This window comes from Mytilus trossulus, unplaced genomic scaffold (assembly GCF_036588685.1).
Source record: "Mytilus trossulus isolate FHL-02 unplaced genomic scaffold, PNRI_Mtr1.1.1.hap1 h1tg000211l__unscaffolded, whole genome shotgun sequence".
Taxonomy (NCBI): Eukaryota; Metazoa; Mollusca; class Bivalvia; order Mytilida; family Mytilidae; genus Mytilus; species Mytilus trossulus.
The window spans coordinates 965,650-977,019 of NW_026963311.1; the positions used below are offsets into that span (position 1 = coordinate 965,650).

Here is an 11,370-nt window from a genome sequence, read left to right on the forward strand (position 1 = left end):
GGAACACAATCACATCATTTTAATGAAAGGACAGTAGACATCTTGTATCAAAGAAACCATGTCAGCCTTATGGAACATGATGAAATGTTTCAATGTTAGAACCAAGATATCTTAAACAGAAGTCAGACTTTGGGATACTAAGTATCACGGTCCATGGCGATGAAGTCTGATAGTATCTTTTGACTTGGAACTGCAAAATTTATTTCTGCGTCTTGGGGTCGGCCATTCTGCGCTCACATAAGCTTTCTGTAATGTGTTCATTACTTTTTCGTCCACATATTAGGTATAGGAAATCAGCAGCCAAATAATTTTTTCCAAGGTTTTGAATCGCTGTTTAGAAATGGTCAAGAACAGTAGTGTCTTCCTATTCATGTCTTCTGAAGCTGTATTGCCATTGGATGATAAAGATTCCTGTGGGTGTTTCATTGAAGAGAGCAACCAAATTCGTTTTGAAGTGGGTGCTTTTTGCGGTGTGCACAAACGCTTTCGGAAGGAGCATGATGATGAACTTTGATGGAGTTTGACTGTTGGTGGCTTCGGCAAAATCTTATATGGAGGTGCTCTGTGATTTTCCCCCATGTTTCGGTGCATTGAGCCACAGACTTGACTTTTTATCTGACCATGATAGTAACTGAAAGGAATAGAAATCATTTTCGAGCTTGAAAACAAAATATTTTGAGTCATTTTTTACTATTTATGAAATCAACAGCACATGTCTAATATGACTTAAAAGACAGACAAAATGAAGTATTTTTAGTTTTTAATATGTTATCATAATAAAGTAGATTTGTTTGAATTAAAAAGTATCAGATAAAGACAAATTTACATGATTCATTTGCAAATCTGTTAGTTTTTTTTTATTGGAAGCCTCTACCGCTTGAGATGCAAAATCTGACACCCCGAGCGACACTTTATATTTTGATGAAATTATAGTTTAAAAACCAATCAGTTGTAAGTATGAAGCTGGAATTTGGTTAAATTCCATAATAGGAATTCAATTCTATATAAATTATGCGGAGGGAAGTCGTCTAAAGAAGGGTTTTGTCCTGAAATTTGCATATGAAGCTTCAAAATCTGCAACACGAAAAACTAGGGATAGGTGTATGAGAAAACAGAGCACTGAAAACGACTGATGTTGCTTGCAGGAAATAGATTGTGTTTCAGTTCCTTCCGTGCAATACATTATATGTTACTAAGTATTCTAAATAAAAAAAATTTGATACTTGAACTTAATTTGATATTTTTTATCTCGCTTTGAAATTGCCACCCCGTGTCAAACATAGCCGACACCCCGCATGTGGCGTTCTACACGGTGTTTATGCTAGTTTCTAACCAAAATTTATACATGATCGATTATATATATATTTGTGGGTTTTCCCTAATATTTGACAATGTCACAGTTGAAAATGTATAAATAGATAAACTTAAGGAAGTAAGTTTAACACAAAATAGTCAAAAAGAGCAATATTGTAAGTATTTTAAAGATTTTTAATCTTGTTTAAAAAAACTTTGAATGTTCTCATTAAACTGAACTAGGTGTACTTTTTTGAATGATGAATAGTTTCTTTTTTCTACCGGTTAATAATAAAGTGTGTATAAAGGCGTATTGTGTTGATAAAATTATGTCCTTGAATTAAATAATTCGATATGGGCGTTTTTCAATAAAAGTATTAATTTAAGGTGGTACCCAACATCTGAACTAAAATTAATTTGGCTCGTTTAATTTTCTTAAAATTTTGACAAAATATTTACTTTGGCACTTTAACAAAAATATAAAAATTTCAAAAAATTTGAACCAACCGTTTAATCAGAAAAATTACACTGGTTATATAGCAGTCTGACCAAAACTTATTTTGATCCTTGAGAAGCTTATTATATTCCCTTAACAACACAACGTCATTAAAACGTTCTGCTGATTTTACAGGGTTATCTCCCTGTAGTGTTAGGTACTACCTTAAAAAAATGGAAAACCAACTTGTCCAAAATGTTATTTCAATTGTTATTTTGAATACCTCTACTTTAGACCTGTTTGTAAATAAAAAGTGCAATCTTAAATACTCTTTAAAATGATAGTATTTTCATAATTTATGTACTGTTTCGTAGTTGACATTTGTCCACTACGAAACTGCTTCTAAACGCACATCTTATTGCATTTTAAATAATGTCTCCTATAGACATTCCAGTTTGTTTTACTTTATATACTAGGAAGATACATTTTTTTCTGAATTGGAGAACCATTTTTTATCGATAAAGATTAGACAGTAATATATATGAAGGTCCAACTCATGTTACGTAGTGGACATTTTGATGAGTTTCGTAGTTGACAAAACCGTTTCGTGGTGTACAAAAAGTTTCGTGGTTGACATCAATCCTGTTCTATGTTGATAAAAACATACTGAAAATAACATGAAACAAACCCTTGTTATTAATTTTGTTGTGCTCGAATATAATTGAAAAAAGGGTAAAAAACGGCTGCATGGCAGTGGTAGTGTCCACTACGAAACGTTTTTCTCCCATACTTGTTTCGTAGGTGACAGTTTCGTAGTGGACATATTCACATGTTTCATTTTTTTCCCCACGATCCCTATATCGAATAGTAATAAGAATGATACTGAAGGAGATTTGACCCGTTTCGTAGTGGACATTAACAAAAATACGGTATCACTCTGGGCCATTCGATGCGCTCAATTCTTTTTGCCAACAATTAAACTGCCGTTATAAAAGCATCACTTCTTTTGTAAGACTCTAATGTTTATATCTCTTGCAAACATTGATTTTATAGAACTGTTTATTAGCAAAATCAAGGATTTGTATAGTTAGACTGACTACTTGAGAGGCCGTTATACATGTATGACAGAGAGCTGACACTATAAGGTTGTCCTATTAATTCATGCAAAAATTGATGTAAGTGTTCTGATAAGAAACAAAAGTGCATTTAAAGATGTAATGTTATTAGTACAATTAAAAAAAAATTGCGTGCATTGATAATTTATAACACACTGGCTAACGTTTCTTGTATGCCTATATGATTATGATGATTGAAACGGGCTACAGAAACATGCATAGGCAGTTTTATAGGATTTACCAGTGGGCTCCCTCTTTAACAGTACTTGTTCCAAACTTATGATAATGACCAGCCACTGACACGTATATAAAACGCAATGCAATAATTCGTCCTGAAATGTGTGGTCAGTTCTTTTTTGCCACAAAAATGGTTATGCATCTGTTTCCCGAGATTGATGGTTTCCGAAGATGCAAATTCGCATATAGCTATAATGACATAATTTACAAGAATAATTTTTTTTTTTAATTTCTTTGACAATTGACTGAAAATAAAAATTTACAGAAGTTAGCATACAATCACATTGCCAACTGTCGTTATACACATTGCCTAACAATGTTCATCAAATAAAACACTTAAATTATGCTTTTTCGTCAATTGGAACTTGATTGAAAATCAATAATAATTATATTTAAGAATGAATAAAGTCCTTTACCATTACAACATTGTCTATACGTGACAAAAATAAGAACACAACTCGATGCATGTGTACAAAAAAATCACGTTCCGATATCGTAAGTGATGAGTAGAAGTAGTAGTAATAGTGGCGAGTAGCGAAGTCTCGCCGCGAAAGAGATTACGATAAACCGCGAGATTCCAATCCTTCTAACTATACAAATCCTTGGCAAAATTTAATGACTTCGTTACGTAGTGGACTATTTGTCAGGAATGTCAGGGACACACCTTCTAAAATTAAAAATTCTATCAAAAGCTGTTGTGCCAAATCTCAAAACCATTTTTTTTTAATTATTGCTTAAAACTGTACACACTTCTTAGTTAACTTATATTAGTTTAAAAATTTTGGTTATGATTCAATATTTTATTTAAGTGTTATTTTTTTTTTATCAAAATATATTGGCTCTAAACATACTTTTAAATAATTAAAGAACTTATACTTAGCTAAAATAACATTTATTTCTACCTTTTTTTTACAATATATAAAAGTATGAATGTTGAACAGGAGGTCTAGGGACATGCCATTTTGGTTATTTTAAACAATTTAGGAATCAATATCTTATTAATCCCTCTAAAAATAGTATGTTTCTTTGCTTACAAATGTTAATTCTAGTTTTATGTACTGACTGCACAAAAAATTACTTGTAAAGATCAAACACATTTTTTTAAAAGTGGCTGAGACAAGAAATCACGTTTTTATTGAGATTTCAGGAGATCATAGACAAATATATTAAAATCAATATTATATATAAAGTACATCATGATGTGAACTAATAGTATCTTTTGTCGGATTTTATGAAAATACCAGGAATCCACAACAACCCTCCAGAACTAAATAATTACGATTGATAATATTGTCATTTTTTTGTGCTACATGAATACAATAAATGAAACTTCAAATTTAAAAAAAAGTTGAAAATGTTTTATATACTTGAACGGCTAAGTATCAGTTTATCTTTTGAACTGCAAACTTTTTTTCAGACAATTAAGAAATGAATAAAATTTATGTTGATATTTTTTTTACAAAGATTGCTTATGTGAAATTGGAATAGAATAAATAATATAGAGTTGCGTTTTTAAGTCCAGTCAATGATTATATTAAGATGAAATGAGAAAAATAACACAATGAAACGAGTTTTGAAATAGAAATCAAAAAGTCAAAACGGTAGTATATTGGTTTTGCCGAGATTAAAAAAATGATTTGATTATGTATGCATCCACCAATGGTTTTGTTTAATAAATCCAATGCTCAGAGAATTTTTATTTTACGACAAAATATAATTGAAATTGTATTTTCCTCAAGATGATTTCATCTACAATATGATTTGCTATTCGTTCAAGGTTATGGGTTTTTTTCCTTTCTTGGTGGTGTTCTGTGTTGCTCAGTCTTTTGTTTTCTATGTTGTGTTTGGTTAACTGTTGTTTGTCTTTTAATAGTTGCACATATAAATGTCAGTATGTCATCGACTTGTGAGTTTGAATATTTTGTCTCTCTTTTGACGAATAACTAAAGACTGGATATGTCTTGCGAAACTGATGAAAATGAATGTGAAAGTATAAATGATACAAAAAACGGCAAACCTTATTATCCACGAATATATTACTAATTTGAGCTTTCAAAACCTGTTACGCAAGGGAGTGATGCTATGCTTAGAATATCAACTCCGAACAAAACCAGCTGTAAAGTGTTGGCAAAACTACATTTATTTCTTTACTAATAATAAAAGTTAAAACAAATTAGTGGGCTAATGTTGATCCAGTGCCATATAAGTGAGAGGTTTGGTCAGCTAAAACACAAGTTTAATCCACTATTTTCTACTTAATGTTGCGTTCACTTTATGCCGATTATTGCTCCCATTTGAGATCAGACAGCGCTTAGACACGATCAGTAAAAAAGTCGGATTACTATCCTCAATGATCTGGAATGGCATATTATTGCCTTAAGATGGGATCACACATTCACGATTTTTACTGCCATCCTTTTAGGAGCATTTCCGATACAAAATTGTTAAAAATAAAGGCAACAGTAGTATACCGCTGTTCAAAACTCATAAATCCATGGACAAAAAACAAAATCGGGGTAACAAACTAAAACCGAGGGAAACGCATTAAATATGAGAGGAGAACAACGACACAACACCGAAACGCAACACACACAGAAACGGACCAAGCAACAGACAAAACACTACGAGAATAACAAATATAACATCAAAACCAAATACATGAATTTGGTATAGACAAGTACCGTGCCACGTCTTATCTCAATATCTCAAAAATAAGAGAAAACACAAACGACTTAACGTTAAAATGCAACACAAACAGAAACGAACAGTATTATAACAATGGCCATCTTCCCGACTTGGTACAGGACACTTTTAAAGGGGAATAAAAGTGGTGGGTTGAACCTGGTTTTATGGCATGCCAAACCTCGCACTTTAATGGCAAAGTTAAATATAACATTGAAATGACAACATAATATTACAGGACTACAATACAAATAAAAAGGAGAACATATTAGACAAAGAAAAGCATGATTAATAGATAACAAAAAGCATCAGGTTTAAAATTCAATACGCAAAAAACGCGTCTTGTCCACACAAGACTCACCAGTGACGCCCAGATATAATAGATCGAAAGTGAAAAAAGTACAAAGTTGTACAGCACTGAAGATCAAAAGTTGAAAAGGTTTTGCCAAATACGGCATTGTTTGTATGCCCGGGATAAGAACATTCTTATTATATAGAACAATTCATGCTATTGCAAACAGTAAATTTTATCAAATTAATATGAAAGAGATATACATAATGAAACTGAAGTATTAACTAATTACAGAAAACTAAACCCGAATACATAACGCCTAGATTGCCAAATACGGCATTGTTTTTATGCCCGGGATAAGAACACTTTTATATAGAACGATTCATGCTATTGCAAACAGTAAATTTTAACAAATGAATGTGAAAGATATATTCAAAATGAAACTGAAGTATTAACTTATTACAGAAAACTAAACCCGAATACATGATGCCAAGTTCAATACAGCATAGACACACCCGAATCAGTCCAGGCGTCAACGCAATTAAAAAAATGACGTCACATACGATGGCGAAAAGGCAAACGTTATGCCACATTTGAATTTATGAAATTTAGAAACAGCATTTAAAAGTCTGATAAAGATTTTGTAAATCGTGGCTGGAGATTGAAACTTTTATAATTTGTAAAACATTTATCTAATCACGACAACAATCAGATATTATTAAGGAAGCGTCCAAATTCAGCCGTTTTCATTTGAACTTGTCCCAATTATCCTGTTCTCAATCCGATTCTAATCCAATTTGCATCTTCTCCATGGTTAAAAACGACCGAATATATCCCGACAGCGTCCCGATTCTGCCGACTGGGCTTCGACAGTGAACCAAGGTTGATGGAAGATATCCGTTAGAAAACTGTCACCATATCTAGGATGAGCAGGTACTGTCGAAACGTAATTCTATCACAGTATGCTGTACCGCATTGTAAAAGGCTTTCCGGATTCAATCGTATCGGGACTCAGACGATGTTATTATTGCCGCATTTCATATTAATAACGGTACTGTTCCGGAACTGTTTCGTCAAAGACGGTTCACATTCGGGATACATTCTGGACTCAATCGGCAAAACATTAGCAATTAAAAATCTCTCCAGATCATGCCCGTTCCTCAGGACATCGTCCAGAAAACACAGAACATTGTTACGATTTTGATCCGATACAGCAGAATCTGTCACAACATAATCACAATTGTAATCCGACTAGACAAATTAAAATCGGATGAGTTTTCCCGAATACTATGGGACGCACCTAGCTGTCGGGGTGCTTGACCGACCTCTTCGATCCGTAGGAATCTGTTACGAACGTTCACTACAGCGTTCAGACAATAAAAGAAAATTCCAGATCATTAAGGATAGTAATCCGAATTTTTACTTTTCGTATCTTAGCGCTGTCTGATCTCAAACAGGAGCACAAATCGGCACTTTGTGAACCAAGCATTAACGCTGGAGTATACGTTCGTATCGAAGAGGTCGAATTTGCACCCCGACAATTAGGTGCGTCCCGTAATATTCGGGAAAACTCATGCGATTTTGTCTAGTATTACAATCGTGATTATGTCGTGACACATTCTGCTGTATAGGATCAAATTATCAATTACAGAACTATTAAAGATATATGATATAAAAAAAAACTATTTGATACAATGCATACAAGTAGAATAATAGACGTGACTATAAAATCATAGATTTCCCTTTATTAACTGACATAAATAGATTAGACCTAATGCAGTTAAATCAACATATGCAATATACATGATATACCGACGATGCGACGTTGCCTGATACTGCTGTAGTACAGGGGCAAATAAGCAAACAGTCTTATTGACCCAGTAAATAATCTGTGTGGGAACAAGAAAATACTTAAATAAAAAAGGTATTTAATCAGATTCGGCTGTAAAAGCACAATGTTTAACAACTTCAGGTAAGTATTTTTTTTTAAATCCTAAAAATCAGCTTTAGTAGATTGCAAATTGCTATGAGTTTTTCAAGTCACTTTAATTTTTATAACATAAATCTACACTTTTGTAAACCATGAATTACATATTTATTAAATGGTTTACACTCTATTTCACTAAACAATAACAAAATTAAAATAAAAGTTACGAAAAAAGGGAAAAGAATTAAAAATTGAAATTCGAGGTTCCATATAGATTCTAACACTGCATCGCGTGTAATAAGATGTTTGTCCACTCGAGACAGGTTATTTTCAAAATTTAAATTGAAAACACGAGGCCTGCCAGCGTTTTAAATATTTAAAATTTAATTGAGAGTATTACACCAAATTCGGGGTAGAATCTGTTTCTCTTATGATTTTTAAACAATATACAGGCACACTTAGTCCGTATATTCAAATGATTTGCAAAAAGATGTGTTCTTTCTAAGTGACGTCATCAGTAATGGTCGCTTATTTCATGCCTTCACATTAGAAAATTCAGAGGAAAGCAAGAAATTCGACGTCACCATCGAGTTTTGACAAATGAAGATTAATTAAAAATAATCAACATGTCGGGAAAAGAATAAATCGTGTTAGCATTTCAGAATGACGTTTTATTACTGAGAAATATGATATTCCCAATTTAAAAAAACAAACGATGAAAGATTGAAACTGATCTTGAATACTCTTTGTTCATCATACATGTAAGTCAAGTTATTCAGCTCTTTTTATGTTCAGTTTACTTATATTTCTTTTCGTTTTGAGATTTCTTTCTATTTCTGTTGCGCAATACTGAGTATTTCGGTTTTCGGACTTTTTATACTGTTTTACGCGCCCTTTTCATTTCATCAAGAATTCACACACCAAACTTGTTCGACAACTTTATTGACAATGTGAGTGACGAAGAAGACCAACGCGATGTTACATGTACTATAAACCGAGATTATGAACCGCCTAATCAAACAGACATGATTTTTTGAAGACGCCTTTTCTTTGTTTTCCTGTCAACTGGATACTGCCAACCGTCTGAACCCTTATTACAGGAACTCCGTTGAAGAAAAAGCTAGTTCTGATCTTTTTCTTCCACCTAGTGCATCATATACAGAAGTATCGTCTAGGAGTAGGAGCACGGCTGGTGGAAAAAGTGTTTACACTTCAAGCGAGTACTTTGGTGGTAAGAAAGGAGCAACCCTATTTTACTACTGCAACGAGAAAGGCCATTAGGCCTAACAATGTACCAGGAAAGTAAGCAGATATCCCCAAGAGAAGCAGGTGCAGTGATTCAGTTAAGTACCAGTTTTATAATTTAAACGTTCAAGATAATGAATATGAAAATTCACTCATAAGATAGAAACCCATTCTATTATGGTAGCCTTTTCGAAAATTTTAATTTTTGAAAGATATTTTAAAAGCAAACAATTTTGTTCTCAATGTTATTCCTAAAGGCTATTTAATACTTTTTTATAAAAAATAATTCTGCTTTTAAGCATTCAGTATTCGTGGAGCGTAACGGGTAATTAGTAAGCTTATAGAAACGCGGGCAATTATTGAATGCCAAGATCAGATTCCTTTTTTTTTTGGTTATAACTCATCGACATATTGGATATTGTGGATATTTCAGAACACAACTAAATATCTTAAAAATTTCAGCTTTCACATTTAAATTATCTACAGCAGCACGAGTTTTCAAAAGTTTTACGTCCTGTTGTCAAGCATTTTCGTTTGCAGGGCCTAACGAATTATATTATACATTGACGATGGCTGGGGAGTAGAGTATAATGCACAATCTTTTAAATGTTATCTGATATCTTGTTGCTATATTTTATATCCGCAGGTTTATTTGGTTTGTTTTTGTTACCCAAGAGAAAGGCGTTTGGAAGCTTCTCAAAAATTAACTTTGCTTGGTCTTGAATGTGATATGCATAATTATATTCCGGATCTTCCTTTACACTAATATTTTTTATTATTTGTTTTAAATTCAGCATCTATCCAGAAATAGATTGACCTAGACATTAATATGAACTTGCCGATGTTTACATTTTTTTTTCTTTGATGATTGGTTTGTATCCAATTTGTATTTTAATTATTTTGATAAAGTGTGCGGTCCATACACGTGTGACCTGTTTGCAGACAAACTTTAACTGTTAAATTGCACCATCTTTAAAATTAATTAGATCAATTTCACATATACTTACCTGTAAAGGTCAAGGCACTTTGCTCGTACCGAAATGGACATCATCAACTGTGTGGCCTTTATTGTGGTCATTTACAATGTAATTGTAATAATTAGGTTTAAATACTTCGTGAAAAATTTAATCGAGTACGCCAAACCCAGCAGGTTGTTTCCAAAAGGCTCTTTTAACAGAATTTCGTTGCTGAGAAATTATTATTTAATATTTCATTCTGAGGTTAGATTTCAGAAGCTGAGGGCAATTATATATTTATTTTCCGGTGATGGGAGTTTTTGGTTTTTTTTTCATTGTAACTACCCGTGGTTATTGCGACTTTTAACCTGTTATAGGTGTTTATAATCGAACAGATAATTTCCCGTGATAGGATTTTGTTTATTTCCCCGTGATAGGATTCTATTTATATTTTGTGATGGCATTTTGTTTACGTTCATGTGCTGGGATTTTGTTTATTTTCCTGTGATGGAACTCTATTTATCTCCTGTGGTGGCATTTTGTTTATTTTCCCGTGATGGGACTCTATTTATATCCTGTGATGTGATTTTGTTTATTTAGACATTGTAATTACCCGTGATGGGAGTTTATTTACACATTGTAATTGCCCGTGATGGGATATTATTTAGACATTATAATTTCCCGTGATGGGAGTTTATTTAGACATTGTAATTTTCCGTGATGAGAGTTTATTTAGACATTGTAATTACCCGTGATGGGAGTTTATTTACACATTTTAATTGCCCGTGATGGGATATTATTTAGACATTATACTTTCCCGTGATGGGAGTGTATTTAGACATTGTAAATGCCCGTGATAGGAGATTATTTAGTCATTATAATTTCCCGTGATGGGGGTTTACTTAGACATTGTAACTACCCGTGATGGGATTTTATTTAGACATTGTAATTACCCGTAATGGGAGTTTATTTAGACATTTTAAATACCCGTGATGGGAGTTTATTAAGACATTGTAATTGCTTGTGATGGGAGTGTATTTAGACATTGTAATTACCCGTGATGGGAGATATTTAGATATTGAAATTTCCCGTGATGGGAGTTTATTTAGACATTGTAATTACCCGTGATTGGAGATTTTTTAGTCATTATAATTTCCCGAGATGGGAGTTTACATAGACATTGTAAT

At 32.8% G+C, this 11,370-nt stretch overlaps 1 protein-coding gene across 2 annotated transcripts in view; it reads left to right on the forward strand.

Annotated features, from left to right (window-relative positions):
- The first annotated feature begins 1,413 nt into the window (after positions 1–1,413).
- Positions 1,414–11,370, forward strand: part of LOC134701064 (caspase-3-like) — an 85,059-nt gene continuing 75,102 nt past the window's right edge. For both annotated transcript variants that reach the window (XM_063562210.1, XM_063562209.1), the window contains exon 1: positions 1,414–1,469. The gene's annotated coding sequence lies outside the window, so the exon portion shown is untranslated. The remainder of the gene's footprint in view (positions 1,470–11,370) is intronic.